Genomic DNA, 1895 nt, shown 5'->3' with positions numbered 1-1895 from the left:
CCTGCAGCTTTTCCAGCTGAACTCAGAACAATGACATTGCTTACCTCCTGCTCTCAGCATTGAAGCTATTGTCTTATTCAGAAGAAACAGCCTATGTCAGGAGAGCGTCCTGAAATATGCCTTTTTATTTTTTTCCTCCAAATTTTAAGTAAACAGAAAATCCATATGCTAAACTGTAATTTAAGACAGGAGTGACATGGTCTTTAGTGGGCTTGAAAAGTGCACACAGACCTCTGCAGTTAATGAATTGCATGCTCTCTGTGTTGAAAGGCATAGAGGAAGGTTCTCAAATTCATTTTAAGACTTTGTTTCAGATCTTTTCTCAATAGCAGACTATGGTTACTGAGGCCTAATTGCAAAATCAGAAATATAGGCTGCTCTTTTGAAATCCCTGAAGGAGCGCCTGCCTTTGCCATAGACTCAGAATACTGGGTGAGGTCCAGAGTCTGTGTTACACATAGTTATCAAGTACATGGGATACTGATCTGTGAAGAACAAAGTCTGGCACCATGGGAGAGCTCCAAGTAGCAACTGTCTGCTTCAGGGGGGTGATCCTGTGCTGATAGAGTCAGTGGAAGATACATTGCTGGCTGAGCCTCAGCTCCTTAACATAGCAACAACTACTGTGAGGACAACAGGATCCTAAAATCAGGTCCTGCCAAGAAAATGAAGGTAGAAGTGATTATCTGTAAGGCCTGGCTTTATACAGCCTCAGATTCCACATAGGGAGCATTGCTTGTTTGTTCGCAGGCAGAAGACCTCCCTCTTTGCAATGCCCAGTGTTGCTGTTCTCCTCCTGAGCTGTGCCAAACACCCACAAAGCCAGCCCCACAGATAACTCACTAGTGAGGCAGGGGTGCTGCAGCCACTGCAGCTCAGTGCAAGAGCTCTGCCGTCACTGCACACCAGGGTGCAACCTCCACCACCCGGCTCCTTTCTGCACAGGGCCCCCCATAAGCGTCAGGGAAGACAGGTGAGGCAAGAGCACAACAGTGTGGCAGCTGGGCTTGGATTCACGGGACCGTGCCCACCAGCCTCCAGCAACCAGATCACAGGCACTGTGGTCTGCTCTTTAGGGCAGCCGGAGGAGCAAAATGGTCATGTTTGTGCTGCGGGTTTTGTTCATGCCTGAAACCTGGGAAGGCAGCTTTCCCCTGCGGAGGGAGAGCGTGGAGGCCTCCACAGGGCCATTGCTGGGAGGAGTGTTTGCCCCTCACTCTGCCTGCCCGTGGCGACTGCAGGACCCGCAAGCCCAGCTTGCCAGGGCTCCCCGCTCCCCGCTGAGAGGAGCAGCCTGGCAGCCTCCTCCCCTTTGGGCTGGCAGGGCAGCAGTCAGCCGGCGCTGTGGAGGAGCCCTGAACCAGCTCTGGCTGGGATCGGGCATCAACAGCCAGCTCTGCAAACTCCTTTCCCCCTTCCTGGCAGAAGGACCACTGCCTTCACCCTGTGCTGTGATTTTGGAGGTGCCAGTGCTGCCCAGTGTAAAACAAGTTCTGTCACCAGTATATGCCTGTGCCGGCATTAATGTCTTCTCTTACTTGTTCATCTCTGTGCAGCTGTGTCTTCTCTGTTCCTTGTCAATACATTATCACATATGTGTCCTAGAATAGGGCAAGGAAATGACTTGCCCCCAGGAATCGCTTGTGTATAATTGTCAGTTGTGTATAATTGTCAATTGTGTCTTCAATCTGGTTGAGAAATAACATAAATACACTGAATGCTAAGTTCATACAGCTTGTCTTTTCAGATGTGCGTCGTCAGGCCTCACATCAGGAGCTGGTATTATTTAGATGATAGTTGTCTGATGGGGAAAGTAAAGTATTTTTTCCTCAATAGTAGGTGCATGACTCAGTTTTGTTCCAATTTGCGGGGGGGGGTGGGGGGTGGGGCTTCTA

This window comes from Falco naumanni, chromosome 9 (genome assembly GCF_017639655.2).
Source record: "Falco naumanni isolate bFalNau1 chromosome 9, bFalNau1.pat, whole genome shotgun sequence".
NCBI lineage: Eukaryota > Metazoa > Chordata > Aves > Falconiformes > Falconidae > Falco > Falco naumanni.
Note: the sequence above shows the minus strand (reverse complement) of the source record.